The following is a 20,383-nucleotide window of genomic DNA, read 5'->3' as shown; positions in this document are numbered from 1 at the left end:
GGGTAAGATAAACAAAAAATAAGATTTTAGTAGTAAAATGTATAGAATATATTTTAAGTACAATAGGAATTCAGATAAAAGTATTATGAATTCAAATTTTATCTGAATCAGTCTGTTTTCCTCATGAAGGATATGGTTCCTACATTGGGCTTGTAGATTGTCTAATTAGATTTTCAAAAGGAATGAATAAGCCTGTCTCTGAATCTGTTTCTTCATTCGAAAAACAGAGATGGTGTTATCTACTTCTCCACTGTATCATTGCTATGGTTGAGTAAGATGGCATATGTAAAAGCATTTAGTAAATTACAAAGCAATAAAGGACTGGTTGGGCTTGTGAAAGGATCAACATGCCGTTGGCTAAAGCTTTACTACATCCATCCTTGGAAGAGACAAAGAGAAAAACAGAAAGAAATGGCTAGCTCAAAGCCCAAATTCTTATTTTATGGATGTAAAATGTCCAGGTTGTTACAAGATTATCATGGTTTTCAATCATGATCAAACAGTGGTTCTTTGTAAAAGCTGTTCAACAATGTTGTGCCAAGCAACAGGAGGAAAGGTCAGACTCAAGGGTGTTCATTTAGAAGAAAGCAACACTAATGATTCACACAACCTCCTGAATTTGTGTTATGTGGCAGAAAGCCTTATCAGTTCAATAATTCCAGTTAATCCAGCAAGATGATATAATTATCTTTAATTTTGTAAGGTATACAAGAGTGATCTCATATATTTGGTGTCAGTTTTTCTTTTTTTTATTAAATTAATTTTTATTGGTGTTCAATTTACCAACATACAGAATAACACCCAGTGCTCATCCCATCAAGTGTCCCCCTCAGTGCCCGTCACACATTCACCCCCACCCCCCGCCCTCCTCCCCCTCCACCACCCTTAGTTTGTTTCCCAGAGTTAGGAGTCTTTATGTTCTGTGTCCCGTTCTGATATTTACCACACATTTCTTCTCCCTTCCTTTATATTCCCTTTCACTATTATTCATATTCCCCAAATGAATGAGAACATGCACTGTTTGTCTTTCTCCGATTGACTTACTTCACTCAGCATAATACCCTCCAGTTCCATCCACGTTGAAGCAAATGGTGGGTATTTGTCGTTTCTAATGGCTGAGTAATATTCCATTGTATACATAAACCACAACTTCTTTATCCATTCATCTTTCGATGGACACCGAGGCTCCTTCCACAGTTTGGCTATTGTGGACATGGCTGCTAGAAACATCAGGGTGCAGGTGTCCCGGCGTTTCATTGCATCTGAATCTTTGGGGTAAATCCCTAACAGTGCAATTGCTGGGTCATAGGGAAGGTCTATTTTTAACTCTTTGAGGAACCTCCACACAGTTTTCCAGAGTGGCTGCACCAGTTCACATTCCCACCAACAGTGTAAGAGTGTTCCCTTTTCTCCGCATCCTCTCCAACATTTGTTGTTTCCTGCCTTGTTAATTTTCCCCATTCTCACTGGTGTGAGGTGGTATCTCATTGTGGTTTTGATTTGTATTTCCCTGATGACAAGTGATGCAGAGCATTTTCTCATGTGCATGTTGGCCATGTCTATGTCTTCCTCTGTGAGATTTCTCTTCATGTCCTTTGCCCATTTCATGAGTGGATTGTTTCTTTGCTGTTGAGTTTAATAAGTTCTTTATAGATTTTGGAAACTAGCCCTTTATCTGATATGTTATTTGCAAATATCTTCTCCCATTCTGTAGGTTGTCTTTTAGTTCTGTTGACTGTATCCTTTGCTGTGCAAAAGCTTCTTATCTTGATGAAGTCCCAATAGTTCATTTTTGCTTTTGTTTCTTTTGCTTTCGTGGATGTATCTTGCAAGAAGTTACTGTGGCCAAGTTCAAAAAGCGTGTTGCCTGTGTTCTCCTCTAGGATTTTGATGGAATCTTGTCTCACATTAAGATCTTTCATCCATTTTGAGTTTATCTTTGTGTATGGTGCAAGAGAGTGGTCTAGTTTCATTCTTCTGCATGTGGATGTCCAATTTTCCCAGCACCATTTATTGAAGAGACTGTCTTTCTTCCAGTGGATCGTCTTTCCTCCTTTATCGAATATTAGTTGACCATAAAGTTCAGGGTCCACTTCTGGGTTCTCTATTCTGTTCCATTGATCTATGTGTCTGTTTTTGTGCCAGTACCACACTGTCTTGATGACCACAGCTTTGTAGCACAACCTGAAATCTGGCATTGTGATGCCCCCAGCTATGGTTTTTTTTTTTAAATTCCCCTGGCTATTCGGGGTCTTTTCTGATTCCACACAAATCTTAAAATAATTTGTTCTAAGTCTCTGAAGAAAGTCCATGGTATTTTGATAGGGATTGCATTAAACGTGTACATTGCCCTGGGTAACATTGACATTTTCACAATATTAATTCTTCCAATCCATGAGCATGGAATATTTTTCCATCTCTTTGTGTCTTCCTCAATTTCTTTCAGAAGTGTTCTATAGTTTTTAGGGTATAGATCCTTTACCTCTTTGGTTAGGTTTATTCCTAGGTATCTTATGCTTTTGGGTGCAATTGTAAATGGGATTGACTCCATTAATTTCTCTTTCTTCAGTCTCATTGTTTGTGTATAGGAATGCCATTGATTTCTGGGCATTGATTTTGTATCCTGCCACGCTACCAAATTGCTGTATGAGTTCTAGCAATCTTGGGGTGGAGGCTTTTGGGTTTTCTACGTAGAGTATCATGTCATCGGCGAAGAGGGAGAGTTTGACTTCTTCTTTGCCAATTTGAATGCCTTTAATGTCTTTTTGTTGTCTGATTGCTGAGGCTAGGACTTCCAATACTATGTTGAATAGCAGTGGTGAGAGTGGACATCCCTGTCTTGTTCCTGATCTTAGGGGAAAGGCTCCCAGTGCTTCCCCATTGAGAATGATATTTGCTGTGGGCTTTTCGTAGATGGCTTTTAAGATGTCGAGGAAAGTTCCCTCTATCCCTACACTCTGAAGAGTTTTGATCAGGAATGGATGCTGTATTTTGTCAAATGCTTTCTCTGCATCTAATGAGAGGATCATATGGTTCTTGGTTTTTCTCTTGCTGATATGATGGATCACATTGATTGTTTTACGAGTGTTGAACCAGCCTTGTGTCCTGGGGATAAATCCTACTTGGTCATGGTGAATAATTTTCTTAATGTGTTGTTGGATCCTATTGGCTAGTATCTTGTTGAGAATTTTTGCATCCATGTTCATCAGGGATATTGGTCTGTAATTCTCCTTTTTGGTGGGGTCTTTGTCTGGTTTTGGAATTAAGGTGATGCTGGCCTCATAGAATGAATTTGGAAGTACTCCATCTCTTTCTATCTTTCCAAACAGCTTTAGTAGAATAGGTATGATTTCTTCTTTAAACGTTTGATAGAATTCCCCTGGGAAGCCATCTGGCCCTGGACTCTTGTGTCTTGGGAGGTTTTTGATGACTGCTTCAATTTCCTCCCTGGTTATTGGCCTGTTCAGGTTTTCTATTTCTTCCTGTTCCAGTTTTGGTAGTTTGTGGCTTTCCAGGAATGCGTCCATTTCTTCTAGATTGCCTAATTTATTGGCGTAGAGCTGTTCATAATATGTTTTTAAAATCGTTTGTATTTCCTTGGTGTTGGTAGTGATCTCTCCTTTCTCATTCATGATTTTATTAATTGGAGTCTTCTCTCTCTTCTTTTTAATAAGGTTGGCTAATGGTTTCTCTATCTTATTAATTCTTTCAAAGAACCAACTCCTGGTTCTATTGATCTGTTCCGCAGTTCTTCTGGTCTCAATTTCGTTGAGTTCTGCTCGAATTTTAATTAACTCTCTTCTTCTGCTGGGCGTCGGGTCAATTTGCTGTTTTTTCTCTAGCTCCTTTATGTGTAAGGTTATCTTTTGTATTTGAGTTCTTTCCAGTTTTTGAATGGATGCTTGTATTGCGATGTATTTACCCCTCAGGACTGCTTTTGCTGCATCCCAAAGATTTTGAACGGTTGTATCTTCATTCTCATTAGTTTCCATGAATCTTTTTAATTCTTCCTTAATTTCCTGGTTGACCCTTTTATCTTTTAGCAGGATGGTTCTTAACCTCCACGTGTTTCAGGTCCTTCCAAACTTCTTGTTGTGATTTAGTTCTAATTTCAAGGCGTTATGGTCTGAGAATATGCAGGGGTCGATCCCAATCTTTTGGTATCGGTTCAGACCTGATTTGTGACCCAGTATGTGGTCCATTCTGGAGAAAGTTCCATGTGCACTTGAGAAGAATGTGTATTCAGTTGAGTTTGGATGTAAAGTTCTGTAGATATCTGTGAAATCTATCTGGTCCAGTGTATCATTTAAAGCTCTCGTTTCTTTGGAGATGTTGTGCTTAGAAGACCTATCGAGGGTAGAAAGCGCTAGATTGAAGTCACCAAGTATAAGTGTATTATTATCTAAGTATTTCTTCACTTTGGTTAATAATTCGTTTAAGTATTTGGCAGCTCCCACATTCGGGGCATATATATTGAGGATTGTTAAGTCCTCTTGTTGGATAGATCCTTTAAGTATGATATAGTGTCCCTCTTCGTCTCTCACTACAGTCTTCAGGGTAAATTTTAGTTTATCTGATATAAGGATGGCTACCCCTGCTTTCTTTTGAGAACCATTTGAATGGTAAATGGTTCTCCAACCTTTTATTTTCAGGTTGTAGGTGTCCTTCTGTCTAAAATGAGTCTCTTGTAGACAGCAAATAGATGGGTCCTGCTTTTTTATCCAGTCTGAAACCCTGCGCCTTTTGATGGGGTCATTGAGCCCGTTCACGTTCAGAGTTACTATTGACAGATATGAGTTTAGTGTCATCATGATATCTATTTAGTCCTTGTTTTTGTGGATTGTTCCACTGAACTTCTTCTTAAAGGGGAATTTTAAGAGTCCCCCTTACAATTTCTTGCAGAGCTGGTTTGGAGGTCACATATTCTTTCAGTTCCTGCCTGTCTTGGAAGCTCTTTATCTCCCCTTCCATTTTGAATGAGAGCCTTGCTGGATAAAGTATTCTTGGTTGCATGTTCTTCTCATTTAGGACCCTGAATATATCCTGCCAGCCCTTTCTGGCCTGCACGTCTCTGTGGAGAGGTCTGCTGTTACCCTAATATTCCTCCCCATGAAAGTCAGGGACTTCTTGTCTCTTGCTGCTTTAAGGATGTTCTGTTTATCTTTGGAATTTGCAAGCTTCACTAGTAAATGTCGAGGTGTTGAATGGTTTTTATTGATTTTAGGGGGGGATCTCTCTATTTCCTGGATCTGAATGCCTGTTTCCCTTCCCAGATTGGGAAAGTTTTCAGCTATGATTAGTTCAAATACATATTCTGGCCCTCTGTCCCTTTCGGCGCCCTCGGGAACCCCAATAAGCATAGGTTTTTCTTCCTTAGGCTGTCATTTATTTCCCTTAATCTGTCTTCATGGTCTTTTAATTGTCTGTCTCTTTTTTCCTCAGTTTCCCTCTTTGCCATCAACTTGTCTTCTATGTCACTCACTCGTTCTTCCACCTCGTTAACCCTCGTCGTTAGGACTTCTAGTTTGGATTGCATCTCATTCAATTGATTTTTAATTTCTGCCTGATTGGATCTAAATTCTGCAGTCATGAAGTCTCGTGAGTCCTTAATGCTTTTTTCTAGAGCCACCAGTAGCTGTATAATAGTGCTTCTGAATTGGCTTTCTGACATTGAATTGTAATCCAGATTTTGTAACTCTGTGGGAGAGAGGACTGTTTCTGATTCTTTCTTTTGAGGTGAGGTTTTCCTTCTAGTCATTTTGCTCAGTGCAGTGTGGCCAAAAACAGGTTGTATTGGGAAAAGGGAGAAAGAGAGAGAAGGAAAGAAAAGAGAAAGAGAAAAAAGAAAAAGAAAAAAAAGGAAAAAAAGAGAAGAAAAAGAGAAAGAAAAGAAAGAAAGGTGAAAAAAGGTGGGGTGGGGGAAGCAAACGGAAATCAAAAAGAAAAGAAAAAAGAAAAAAACCAAAAAAACATGGGGGAGTATCTTCTGAATCTGTAGACTTTAAATCCCTTGACTTCCCCTGGAACTGGTCCATCTAGCTGGTCTTCTGGGGGAGGGGCCTGTTGTGCTGATTTTCAGGTGTTAGCACTTGGAAGAGCTGCTCTGCCCCTGCCTGCTGCAGGGCTCAGCGGGGGTTGTTTACCCCCTGAGGCCCCAGGAGGAACAGCCGCAGTTGCTATGGCAACTCTGGAAGCCTGGATTCAGCCTCCTCAGGAACTACGGGGCTCTCCGTCTGCAGGGCCTGGAGTCTCCGGGGCGGGGCCGCTGATGTGCTCAGCTCAGGGCAGGAGTGTCCTTGCTGTCCTGGGCCCTCCCGGCCTCTGTCTGTCCCGGGGGAGGCCGGATCCTGGGCTGTGTCCCGGCGCCCTGTGCTCCCGGTCTGCACTGTTGGATTCGCGCTCCCGCCCCGCAGCTCCGCCCCGCAGCTCCCTTCGTGGAGCCCCTCCCGAGTCCCTCGGAGCTGCTCCGGTCCCGGTCCCACCGTGCGCACTGCAGCCCTTAGGGAGCTCGGCGCACTCTCCCGGGGCGCAGGTGTCTGTTAGTGTCCCAGGGAGCCCGAGGGCATCCCCGCCCTCCTGGGTCCTGCTCCACCTCCCTGCGGCCCCCTTTCCGCCCTGGAAGGTTGGTGCAGCTCCTGCTTCTCCGGGACGGGGCTCTCCTGTCCTGGGGACACTCGCCCTGGCCTTAGCCCGGCTCCTCGCGGGGCCCCTCCCCCTCGGAGGCCTTTTGTTTCTTTATTTCTTTTTCCCGTCTTCCTACCTTGATAGAAGCGCGAACTCTTCTCACTGTAGCATTCCAGCTGTTCTCTCTTTAAATCTCAGGCCGAATTCGTAGATTTTCAGGATGATTTGAAGGTTATCTAGGTAATTTGTTGGGGACAGGTGATTTGGGGACCCTACTCTTCCGCCATCTTGCCCCTCCTCCAAATCTTTCAATTTTTCACCATTGAATATGTTAGCTATAGATCTTTCATATATGACTTTTATTAAGTTCTGGTACATTCCTTCTATATCACATTTAATTTTTAGCATAAAAGGATAAATTTTGTCAAATGGTATTTCTGCATTTTTTGAGATTATTGTGTGACTTTTCCCCTTCATTTTGTTAATGTGGCACATCACATTTATTGATTTTCACCAATAGAACCATCCTTGCACCTCTGGGATAAATCCTTCTTGAACATGGTGTATGATCCTTTTAATGTAATATTTAATTCAGTTAGTACCTTTTGAAGGATTTTTGCACTTATATTTCTCAAGGATATTGGTCTGTAATGTCCTTGTCTAGCTTTGGTATTAGGGTAATTCTGGCATTATAAAATGAGTTTGGAAGTGTTCCTTTGCCTCCCATTTTGGGGAAAAGTTTGAGAAGAATTGACATTAATTGTTTTTTAAGTATTTGATAGAAACTCACCAGTGGGGATGCCTGGGTGCCTCAGTGGTTGAGCATCTGCCTTTGGCTCAGGTTGTGATCCCAGGGTTCTTGGATCAAGTTCTGCATCAGGCTCCTCATGAGGACCCTGCTTCTCTCTCTGCCTATGTCTTTGCCTCTCTCTGTGTCTCTCATTAATAAATAAATAAAATCTTAAAAAATAAAAAAGAGAAAAAAAGAAATTCATCAGTGAAGCCCTCTGGTCCTGGGTTTTTCTTTGTTGACAGTTTTTTTTATTGCTATTTCAATCTTTTTACTTATTATTGGTATGTTCAGTTTTTCTTTTTCTCCATGATTAATCTTGGGAAGGTGTATGTTCCTAGAAATATCCATTTCTACTAGGTTATCCCAATTTTGACATGCTATTGTTTATTTTTTTCATGCTATTGTTTATAGTAGTCTCTCATGATTCTTTGTGTTTCTGTGGCATCAGTCTCCTTTATCATTCATATTTTCTTTGAGTCTTCTGTTTTTATTCTTCATTCTAAGAATTTGTAAAAATGTTTATATTTTCAGAAAATCAACTGTTATTTTCACTGATTTTTTTCTATCATCTATTATCTATTTTAGTTATTTTTGTTTTAATCTATATTATGTTCTCCCTTCTACTAACATTGAGGGCAATTTATTATTTTTCTTGTTTGCTAAGGCATAAAGTTAGCTTGTTTATTTAAGATCTCTCTTTTATTCTTCATTTATCTATATAAACTTCCCTTTAGAATAGTTTTTGCTGCATTCTTTAAGTTTTGATATGTTGTGTTGCTGTTTGCTTGTTTCCAATACTTTCTGGTTTCCCTTTAGATTTCTTTTTTGATCCATTAGATTCTCAAGAGTATATTAATTTTCACATATATGTGACTTTACCAATTTGCCTCCTGTTACTCATTTCTTGTTTCACACCATTGTTGTCAGAAAACATATTTGATTTAATATAAATCTTTTCAAATTTTAAAGACTTCCTCTGTGACCAACATATGATTTATCCTTAAGAATGTTCCATGTGTGCTTAAGAAAAATTTGTATTTGGGTTCTGTTAGATATAATCTTATGTATGTGTCTGTTAGATCATGTTGGTCTAAACTATTATTAAAATCCACTGATTTCTTATTGGTTTTCTATCTGTATAATCTATCTAGTGCTGAAAGTACATTATTGAAATCCCCTACTGTTACTGTATTTTTGCTTATTTCTTCCTTTTATTCTATTTATATTTGCTTTAAGTATTTAAGTTCTCCAATGTTGGGTATACATATTTTGAATATGCCTAAATTTTGTTGATGAATTGACTCTGTTTTTACTGTATAATAGTCTTTTTGTTTCTTGTGACTGATTTTGATTGAAAATTTATATTTTCTTGGTATATTTTCTATAATATACCAATACTCCTGGTCTCTTTTGGTTGCCATTTGCATAAAATATCTTTTTCTTTCCCTTTACTTTCAGTCTATGTATGTCTGTAAGTGAATCTCTTGCAAGCAGCATATTGTTGGATATTGGTTTTTTTAAGATTTTATTTATTCATTCATGACACACACACACACACACACACACACACAGAGGCAGAAAAAATAGGCATAGAGAGAAGCAGACTCCATGTAGCGATCCTGATGTAGGACTCGATCCTGGGACTCCAGGATCATGTCCTGGGTAGAAGGCAGGCGCTAAGCCACTGAACCACCCAGGGATGCCCTGGATATTGTTTTTATATCCATTCAGCCATTCTGTGTCTTTTGATTGGTCAATTTAATCTATTTACATTTAAAGTAATTTTTGATAGATAATAACTTTTTGTTTATTATTTCCTGTTTTGTAGTTCTTTTTTTCTTGCATGGAGTCTTTTGAATTTCATATACCTGAATGTCCATATCCCTCTCAAGATTTAGATTCTTTTTAATTTATTCTTTAAATAATATTTTTGCTCCTTTCTTCCTTCTCCTGGGATTCCTATGACTTGAATGTGAATTCGCTTGAGGTTATCCCATGATTCATGTAGGCTTTCTTCATTTTTTCCCCCTCTAACTGGGTAATCTCAAATGACCTATCGTTAAGTTTTTGGATTCTTCTGTATGACTGAGTCTGTAATTTAAGCTTTCTATTAAATTTTTCAGTTCTATTATTGTATTCTTCAGCTCCAAGATTTCTGTTTAGTTCTTTGTTATAATTTATACTTCTTTATTAAGCTCCTTTTTATTTATGCATTGTTTCCTCATTTCATTTAGTTGTCTGTGTTGTATGGCATTTCAACGAGTTTCTTTAAGATGATTATTTTGATTCCTTTGTTAGGCAATTCAAAAATTCCATTTATTTTGGATCAATTACTGGAGCTTTTTTTCCCTTTAGTGATGTCATATTTGCCTGACTCTTCATGATCCATGTAGACTTGCATTTGTGTGTGCATTTGGAGAAGCAAACTCTTCTTCTGGTCTTTAGACTAGTTGTTTCTCTGGATTGATGGAATTACCTCCATAATTGCAATCAGGCTGGATTGAAGTTGAGTCATGTGGCTATTGCTGCATCTGCAGTGGGGTCCCCAGGTAGTGGGCCTGTTACTAGAGGCTCAGCTGGGCACAGATCCTGTCTTGACCTTGAGTGGGTTGGGATGACCTCCAGGATCCTGTTCAGTAAGATTGACCCTGGACAAAGGTCATCTTTAAGATCCATAGTTTGGTCCACAGATCAACTTTAAGATCCATAGTTTGAACCACAGGTAGCAGGCTTGTTACGAGGTGCATGGATATGTTTGTCTCTTGCCAGATCAAATCCCTAACAGAATTCCTGCCAGGTCACTGGGTGGATTTCTAGGCAGGCATCCACAGGACTGTGGCTGATAGGGCCTGGAATTGAGTCCCAGGACTACTCCTGTATCCACAGACAGGACTGAGGTCTATAGACTTGACCTCAGGAACAGACAAATGTATCTCCCATCATTTTCCTGGGTGGACAGGAGTGCTCCCAGACTGCTATTGGTAGGGGCTGAATCCAAATTACAGGGCTTTTTCAGAATCTGCAATTGGAATATAGTCCCTGAGCCTCCCGCTGGGGGCATGTATAGGTGTGTCTTCTGGTGTATTACTGAGAAGGCAGGACTCCTCATGGACTGCAGCTGGAAGGGGATGGATCATAATCATAGGGTTGTTTCAAGAGCTGCTGTTAGACCAAGTTTGTTTGGCCTGCCTCCATGGGTACCAACAGGTATGCCTTTCAGTGGTTCCCTGGGCTATTCAAAGACTATGGTTGGGAAGGGCTAGAGCTAAGTCATAAGGTTGTTTTCAGCATCTGCTGTCAGACCAAAGTTGGGTGGCCTGCCTCCAGGGGCACCAATGGGTGTATCTCCCAGCAAAACCCTGGCAAGCCAGAGTGCCTTTTGACTATAGCTGGGAGGAGCTGGAGCCAAGTTACAAGCTGTTTCAGGATATCTAGGGGTGCAGACAGGCATATCTCCCACCAGGTCCATTGGTCAGCAGGACTGCCCCAGACTGCAGCTGGAAGTGGCTGCAGCCAGATTTTAGGGTAATTTCAAAATCTTTGTAGGCACAAATATGGGTGTCTTTTCATAGGTTCCTGAGACAACTGCTCAGACTGTTGCTGGGAGGGGCTAGAACACAGTTACAGGGTTGTTTCAGAAATTATGTCTCATATTTTTTTTGTTGAAAACTGAACATTTTAAATAATATAATGTAGCAACTCTGAAAATCAGATTCCTTTATTTCCCCAGGGTTTCTTGTAATTGTTATTTAGTGACTTCTGGAATAATTCTGTAAAGTCTGTATTCTATGTTGTATGTTACCACTGAGGTCTCTGCTTGGGTTAGCTTTGTTTTCACTTAATGGTTCCACAATGATCTTCTAAATGCCTTGAACCAATAAATTCCTCTCCCTTTGCCAAGAGATTTTGTGTGCATGTCAGGATACACTTTCAACACTCAGGTTTTACTTCTTGCTGCACAGAGCCTTAATGTCAGCCAAAGATAAAAGATTAGGGCCTTTTGGGGTATTTCCTGAGCACATGCATAGGCCTGCAAATGCACATATCCTTCTAGATCCTCAGATATATGTAGAACTTTTCAGTGTCTCCAATGGACATCTAGTTCCCAGCTTTTCTAAGTTTTTTTGATCAGCTTTTTGTTTTCTCTGTTATTATGACCTAAAGCAGCTGCGATGTACACTGAGATGGGCACTTGACGGGATGAGCACTGGGTGTTATTCTATATGTTGGCAAATTGAACACCAATAAAAAATAAATTTATAAAAATAAAAATAATAAATAAATATAATAAATATAATAAATAAATAAAAAACAATCGCCTTTAGCTGTTTTCAGTAAACATCTCTGGGGGAAACAATCTGTTCACCTTCCCCAAGCTCTAAGTCAGGTCAAATAAAGACAAGCCCTGTGAGTCACGTTTTCTGAGAAGCTGCCAGAAAAATCAGATGATAAATCTATGGGGATGGGACTTTGGAGGAGCAATAAACTCATTCTGATCCCTCTCTTTGCTTCCAGATTGATTGATGGTTCCCATGACTACTGTGGTTATGAAGCTGTTGGCTTGTCAAGGCCACCATGAATATAGGGAAGAGTTGGGAATAGGGCAAATTAAAATGCCACATTAAAAAAATAAAAATAAAATAAAAATAAAAAAATAAAATGCCACATTTTCTCTTATTACCAAGGTTCAGCCAGTTATTTGTTGTTTCTTGTTTTGTTTTTGTTTTAGAATAAACAATAAATGTTCCTTGGAATATCACACATCTTTTGTTAAATTTCAGAATTCTGGAAAAGTTGATCTAGTAGTTTTTGTGAGTTCTTTTGCTTTTATTGAAGCAGAATTTGGAGGACCTTTCTCTACCATTATCATTGACATCATCCATAACTAAAGTTTAAACTTATGTAACTATCAAAAGATTGAATGTCATGAAGGTAATTACATGAACCTTTGGACATTTGTAGAGTTTTTACCATACATTGTTTTCACTATTTTTAACCTCTACTGTGTAAAAATAGTGCTTTCCAAACAGTACTAATGTTGACTGAACTACAAAGTCAATTATAGATAGATTTTTAAAGGAAATTTCCCCTAGATAGTAAGTGACTTACAAAAAATAACCTAAGTCGCCATCATTTAGGTGAAAGGGCATATTTATTATGATATTAATATGAAGTCAAACATTTTTTATAACTTTCATAAGCTGAACTTGACTGCCGGGGCATCTATGAATATGTCAAAGGCAACAATAGTAGAAACACAAAGAATTTAAATAAAATATTTATTGAAAATCAAATATATATATAGTAATATGCAGAGTATTTGGGTTGGGGAAGCAGAGATACAAACAATAAATGTGAATGGCTCTTACCTTTTGTGGAGTTCACAGTCTAGAGACAGATTTGTAACAAATGAAGGAGAAAGAGAAATTGGAGAGATAGAAGGAAGAGAATGTTGAATATGAAAAGCATTATTACACACTAGTCTTGACCTCTGAATGGTCTATTATACCTCTATGTCCTTTCATATGCTATTCCATTTACCCAGCATGTATTCCATAATTTCCTTACCTCTACCCTGATGAACCTTCAGTGCAAACTCAAATTTTACTTTCCTTGCCTCAGATAGTAGAACTACTTATTCTCTCCTTGGTATTCCCTTAGCATTTATAAACAACTTTATGAGAGTATACTCTGTAAACATTTATTTACAGGCTTGTTTCATCTACTAGAATGTGAGCACCTTACTGACTGGGACCATGTAATATTTGTTTTAGAACCCTCAGCAAATAGAGTAATAGCATGCAAAGAAAGAGTAAAAAATGATAATTTTCTGACTTCAAAGATCCAAATTGGTACAGTGATTTTATAATATGAAAAAGCAGCTTTTTATCCTTCCAGTGGCAGTGTCTGGATAAGATAGGAATGTAAACCCAAGAGAAATACTACTTTGACATTATGTTTCAACAGTATAATTGATAGTGAAGCAATCTACCAAGTCTGGGTGTAAGAAAATAGGTTAGATTGATGACAGTTATGGAACTTTACAGTTTATAAACAGCTTTCACATGTGTTTTGCATTTAATCGTCACAAAATCCTATGAAATAGGTATCATCATATTTCTCATTTTACAGGTGAGGAAACTGGCTCAGAGATGTAATATAATTTGCCCAAGATCACAACTATTTGTAGTAGAGTTGAGACTAGGCCCTATGTGTCTTGACTCTCATTCTACTAGTTATTGGTGCTTATCATTAAGTGATTAATATCTCTATGTGCTATGCCCATAAGTAACAATATCTTACATTTATACAATTATACATTGGTAACATACTTTCAACATCCATTTTCTTATTTTATGTTCATACGATTCCTCTCACCAGACAGACAAGATTGTTCCAATTTTCTAGGTTAGAAATACTCGTGGGTGAAATGACTGCATAAAGTCACATAGGAATTCAGAGATGAACTCAGGAAGATGGCAGAGTAGGAGGACCTACTCATCTTGTCCCATGTTTACAAGATATCATCCATCGAAGTAAATAAACTAGAGTGTGATCTGAAGACTGACAGAACAAACTCCCCAACTAAATATAGAGAACCTGTATCTCAAAGGTTAGGAAGGCCAGGAAGGCTGCCTACAAGAGGGAGGGAGGTGCATGTGCGATGGCAGAGAAACTGGGCCCTTGTACCAGGGATTTCTCACAGGTAAGGCTAACCCCCATAATTTGGCTTTGAGGTGCAGAATTCCAATAGTCTGTATAACCAATAGGACTTGGAGCTGACTCAGCATTGAGTGACCCTGGAGGGTTAGTGATAGCTGGGTCACCACCCTTAAAGAGATAGGAGCCTACACAGAGAGGCAACATAAAAACTGGAGCTTATCCAACACTTTGGGGGGGGGGTATTGCACAAATGGGAGCCAAATCTGTTCATACTGATTTTGGAGCATATTGGGGAACTTCTTTAAAAAGAGGGAGCTGGCAGGCATCATCTTCCTCCCTTGCCCCATAGCATAAGCACAGAGCCACCTGCATGAGGCAGGACTGCACAGACAGCCTCTACCCAGGTCTCAGGGCAAAATTTTTTAAAGCTGTGTGTGCATCCTGCCTAACCACCGGTTGCAGAGTTGCCACCACACACCCTTCCAAGCTGCAGTGAAGCACCCAGCTCTGTATCCCCAGCCACTGTCATATGCCACACCCAGACAGCTGGAGCACAAGTGTCAACATGCTCTATGTCCAGGTGCTGAGTGCACATGTACTGAAGTACCCCATACCAAGTTACCATGCTATGCCCAGCCACATGGCAGCAGCCATCATCACACACTGTGTCCAGATGTGCCTAGCAATTATCACATGCTGCACTCAGCCTCACACCCCAGACAATCCCGGCATGCAGTCCCCACCTGCTGGAGTGCTTCAGGGAATCCAGCAGAGGACTAGTGTCCGAATGAAAATTTTGCCAACACAGCTGACCTGCTCTCAAGTTCCCCAGCAGACATGCCCTCTCAAAACTGGCCTACCTGGTTCCCACTAATAACACAGAAAGCAAGCACAATTCACAAAAAAAAGACAGTCAGTGCAGACAACTTCACAGAAAGGAAAACTGACTCAGACACAACAGGACATGCACAACACACACAGGATATCCTCCTTAAGTGCCAAGTTCTGGTAATTAGGGATGCTGTACTGCAGGGCACTCCAGGATCTCCTCTTCATAAAGGCAGTACTTTCAAGAATAGAATACCTAACTGAATTTCTTTTTTTTTATTTTACTTTTTATCATTTATTTATTTTTACATTTCTAAAATTTAAATTCAATTTTCCAACATATAGTATAATACCCATTGCTCATCCAATCGAGTGCCCTCCTCAGTGCCTGTCATCCAGTTACCCCATCCCCTCACCCACCTCCCCTTCCTCAACCCTTTGTTTCTTTCCCAGAGTTAGGAATCTCTCATAGTTTATTTCCCTCTCTAATTTTTCAAATTTCTTAACACAGAGAAACAGATACAGGGAGACAGACAAAATGAGGAGACAGAAATTTATCCCAAATGAAAGAGCAGGACAAAGCCACAGCCAGAGATCTAAGTGAAACAGATATAGGTAACTTGCTTGATAGAGAATTTAAAACAATGAACATAAAGATACTCAGTGGACTTGAGAAAAGATTGGAAAACATAAGTGAGACACTTAACATAAAGATAAGAAATAAGATAGCAGAGATAAAGGACTCAATAAACAAAATGAGAAGAAGGTTTGATAGAAAAAATAGCAGGATGGAAGAAGCAGAGGATTGAATTAGTGACCAAGAAAAAATAATGGAAACTAATCAAATCAAACAAAAGAAATACACAAAATAAGAAGACGTAGGGAACTCAGTGACTCCATCAAATGTAATAACATTTGTACTATAGGCATCCCAAAGAAAGAAGAGAGAGAAAGGAGAGCAGAAAATTCATTTGAAGAAATAATAGCCAAAAACTTCCCTAATCTGGGGAAGGAAATACATATCTAGATCCAGGATGCACAGAGATATCCCTGCAAAATCAATGAAAGCAGACACATACAAGACATATTATAACTGAATTTGCAAAATATAATGATAAAGAATCCTAAAAGTAGCAAGGCAAATGAAGTCAGTAAATTACAAGGAAAAAGTCATAGGCAAGCAGGAGATTTTTCAACAGAAATTTAGCAAAGCCAGAAGAGAGTGGCAGGATACATTCAAAATGCTGAATGGGAAAAATCTACAGCCAGAAACATTCTATCCAGCAAGGCAATCATTTGAATAGAAGGATAAAGAGGTTCCAAACAAACAAAAACTAAGGTGTACATGAGCACTAAAACAGCCTTGCAAGAAATATTAAAGGGGACTCTTTGAGTAGAAATGAGCCACCAAAATGACAGATAAATGTAGGAAAAACAAAAGCAGTAAAACTAAATATTCCTGTAAGAAATCAGTCAAGGAACTCACAAAATAAGAAGATATAAAATATAACATATACTTAAACATGAGGAGTAAAGAATGGATTCAAGCTTAAACAACCAATATAGATGCCTATATGCAGAAGATGTTATAGATGTTATATACAAACCTAATGGTAACAATATATCAAAAACCACTAATAAACATGTAAAGAATAAGGAGAAATAATTCAACTATATCACTAAAGAAAATCGACAAAACAAGAAAGACAAGAAAGCATCAGAGAAAATCTTTAGAAACAAACACAAAACAAATAGAAAAATGGCAATAAATTTGCATCTATCAATACTTACTTTAAATGTAACTATAATAGGGATCCTTGGGTGGCTCAGCAGTTATAGCGTCTACCTTCAGCCCAGGGCATGATCCTGGAGTCCCAGGATAGAGTCCCATGTCAGACTCCGTGCATGGAGCCTGTTTCTCCCTCTGCCTGTGTCTCCACCTCTCTCTCTCTCTCTCAAATAAATAAATAAATAAATAAATAAATAAATAAATAAATAGACTAAATGCTCCATTCAAAAGATATAGGGTGACAGAATAGATAACAGCAACAACAACAAAAACACAAGACCCATCTATATGCTACCTAAAGGATATTCATTTCAGCCCTAAAAGCACCTGCAGATTGAGGATGAGATGGAGAGACATCTATCATGCTAATGGGTGTTAAAAGAAAGCCATAGTAGCAATACTTATATAAATCAAAACAGATTTTAAGATAAAGAGTACAACGAGCCACAAAGAAGGACACTATATGATAAAAAAGTGGGAAATCCAACAAAATATAACAATGTAAATATATATGCAGTTAACATAGGAACACTCAAATACATAAAAGAGTTAATAACATACATAAAGAAACTAGTTGATAATAATATAATAATAGGGGAATTTAACACCACACATATCAATGGACAGATCACACAAACAGAAAATCAACAAGAAAACAATGGCTTTGAACGACAAATTGGTAGATGGATTTGACAGATATATTCAGAACATTCCATCCTAAAACAGAAGAATACACATTCTTTTCATGTACACACAGAACATTCTCCAGAATAGGTCACATAGTAGCCCACAAAACAAAACTCAAAAAATTCAAATAGATATTAGTAATACCATGCATGTTTTCTGATCACAATGCTATAAAACTAGAAATCAACCACAAGAAAAAATCTGAAAAGAGCACATATACATGCTACTAAATAACATGCTACTAAATAATGAATGGGTCAAGTAGGAATTAAAAGAAGTAAAAAATCACACAGACCAAAAGACACATGAAAAGATGCTCAGCTTCACTCATCATCAGGGAAATGAAATTAAAGCCACAATGAGATATCACTTCACATCTATCAGAATGGCTAAAGTCAACAACACAAGAAAGAACAGGTGTAATCAAGAATGTAAAGAACACCTCTTACACTGTTTGTGGAAATTAAAACTGGTGCAACCACTCTGGAAAAGAGTATATAGATTCCTCAAAAAGTTAAAAATAGAACTACCCCACAACCCAGCAATTACACTACTAGGTATTTATCCAAATGACACAAACATAATGATTTGAAGGTGTACCTGTGCTCTAATGTTTATAGCAGCAATGTCTACAATAGCCATAATGGAATATTACTCAGCCATCAAAAGGAATGAAATCTTGCCATTTGCAATGATGTGGTTGGAACTAGTGGGTATTGTGCTAAACAAAATAAGTCAGTCAGAGAAAAAAGCACATGATTTAACTCATATGAGAAACTTAAAAAAAACAGATGAGCATAGGGGAAGGGAAAGAAAAATAAAATAAAATGAAAATATATAGAGATGTAAACCATGAGATGCTGAACTCTAGGAAACAAACTGAATTGCTGGAGGGGAAGTGGGGGGATAGATAATTGGGTAATGGGTATTAAGTACAGTACTTTATGTAATGACCACTGGGTGTTATATGCAACTGACGAATCACTAAATTCTACCTCTGAAACTAATAATAGAGTATACGTTAATTAAATTGAATTTAAATAAAAAATTTGAAAGAAAGTTAAAAATATAACTACCCTATGATCCAGCAATTGTACCAATAGGTATTTACCCAAAGAATACAAAATATACTAATTCAAAGGGATACATGCATCCTGATGATTATAGCAGCATTACCTACAACAGCCAAGTTATGGAAAGAGCTCAAATGACCAACAACTAATAATGAATAAAGATGTGGTATATGTGAGATATATATATATATATATATATATATATATATATATATATATATATATTGCTTAGCATAATACTTTATATATATATAAATATATATATAAATATTGCTTAGCATAATACTCCAGTTCAATCCACGTTATTGCAAATGGAAAGATTTCATATACATATGAAATCTTATATATATATGAGATTAACATATATATGCATATATATATGTATGATAGAATATTAGCCATAAAAAGAATGAAATATTTGCAATAAAATGGATGGAACTAGAGTATTATGCTAAAGAAAATAAATCAGTTAAAATAAGACAAATGCCATATGATTTCACTCATATATGGAATTTAAGAAACAAAACATCCATAGTGGGGAGAAAGATAGAAACAAACCCAGAAACAGACCGCTAACTATAGAGAACAAACTGATGGTTACCAGAGGGGAAGTATGTGAGGAAATGTGTGAAATAGGTGATGGGTATTAAGAAGTGAACTTGTGATGAACACCAGGTGTTGTACAAAAGCATTGAATCACCTCATACTAATATTACACTGTATGTTAACTAACTGTAATCTAAATACTCCAAAGATACAGATGTAATGAAACGCCGGGACACCTGCACCCCGATGTTTATAGCAGCAATGTCCACAATAGCCAAACTGTGGAAGGAGCCTCGGTGTCCATCGAAAGATGAATGGATAAAGAAGATGTGGTCTATGTATACAATGGAATATTACTCAGCCATTAGAAATGACAAATACCCACCATTTGCTTCGACGTGGATGGAACTGGAGGGTATTTTGCTGAGTGAAGTAAGTCAATCGGAGAAGGACAAACATTATATGGTCTAATTCATTTGGGGAATATAAAATATAGTGAAAGGCAATAAAGGGGAAAGGAGAAAAATGAGTGGGAAATATAAAAAATGGAGACAGAACATGAGAGACTCCTAACTCTGGGAAAGGAACTAGCGGTGGTGGAAGGGGAGGTAGGGGGGGGGGTGGAGGTGATTGGGTGATGGACACTGAGGGGGGCACATGATGGGATGAGCACTGGGTGTTATTCTATATGTTGGCAAATTGAACACCAATAAAAAATAAATTTATAAAAAATCGAAAATAAAATAAAATAAAATAGGATAAAAGAAGAAAAGGAATATGGAAGCAAATGAAAATGAAAACACAACATTCTAATACTGGTTGGATGCAGCAAAACTGTTCTAAGAGGGAAGTCCATAGAATATGTGCTTACCTCAAGACGCAAGAAAAATATCAATTTAACCTTACACCTAAAGGAACTGGAAAAAGAACAACAAAGGAAGCGTAAAGTCAGAAGGAGAAAGTAAATAAATATTAGAGCAGAAATAAATTATATAAAAACTGAGGAAACAATAAAACAGATCAATGAAATGAGAAACTGGTTTCTTTGAAAAAAATCAATAAATTGGATAAACCTCTACTCAGACTCATGAAGAAAAAAAAAGAGAAAAATGGCTCAAATAAATAAGAAATGTGTGGGAGATATCAGAAAGGGACACAGAACATAAAGACTTCTAACTCTGGGAAATGAACTAGGGGTGGTGGAAGGGGAGGAGGGCGGGGGGTGGGGGTGAATGGGTGACAGGCACGGAGGGGGACACTTGACGGGATGAGCACTGGGTGTTATTCTGTATGTTGGTAAATTGAACACCAATAAAAATTAATTTATTAAAAAAAATCACAAATGAGAGATGAAAAATAACAACCAACACCACAGAAATA

At 38.0% G+C, this 20,383-nt stretch overlaps 1 pseudogene; it reads left to right on the top strand.

The window, feature by feature from the left end:
* The first annotated feature begins 347 nt into the window (after positions 1-347).
* Positions 348-597, top strand: LOC129518417 (40S ribosomal protein S27-like; annotated as a pseudogene).
* The last annotated feature ends 19,786 nt before the right edge of the window (positions 598-20,383 follow it).

Source organism: Nyctereutes procyonoides, unplaced genomic scaffold, assembly GCF_905146905.1.
Source record: "Nyctereutes procyonoides isolate TBG_1078 unplaced genomic scaffold, NYPRO_anot_genome, whole genome shotgun sequence".
NCBI lineage: Eukaryota > Metazoa > Chordata > Mammalia > Carnivora > Canidae > Nyctereutes > Nyctereutes procyonoides.
Note: the sequence above shows the minus strand (reverse complement) of the source record. Positions and strands in the feature narration are given on the sequence as shown.